Below are 363 nucleotides of genomic sequence, written 5' to 3'. Positions count from 1 at the left end.
AAAAAAAATATTTGGTAAGTCTAGCAAGTAGGATTAGGTTTGGCAACATGTAATAGAAAAATAAATACACATAGCACACTAACAATGGCTTAAATAAGATAAATCCTTATTTCTATAGCAATTGTAAACAAAGCAAAGTAAGGCACTCCAGAGTTAATATGGTAGCTTCTGGTTTTAGGGAACCCAAGCTCCTTCTATCTAATGGCATTGCTTCACAGTCTATGATGGCTGGTCAGGCTCTGCAATTCAGGTCTGTATTTCAATAAGCAGAGGGCAGGGAAGGGAGTGGAGGGGGGGAAAAGAATGTGCAAACCTCTGTTTACATCTAAAGGAGAATTAAGTTAAAATGCCACACACAGCTCT

Source organism: Myotis brandtii, unplaced genomic scaffold (assembly GCF_000412655.1).
Source record: "Myotis brandtii unplaced genomic scaffold, ASM41265v1 scaffold521, whole genome shotgun sequence".
NCBI lineage: Eukaryota > Metazoa > Chordata > Mammalia > Chiroptera > Vespertilionidae > Myotis > Myotis brandtii.
This window is presented reverse-complemented; position numbering follows the sequence as displayed.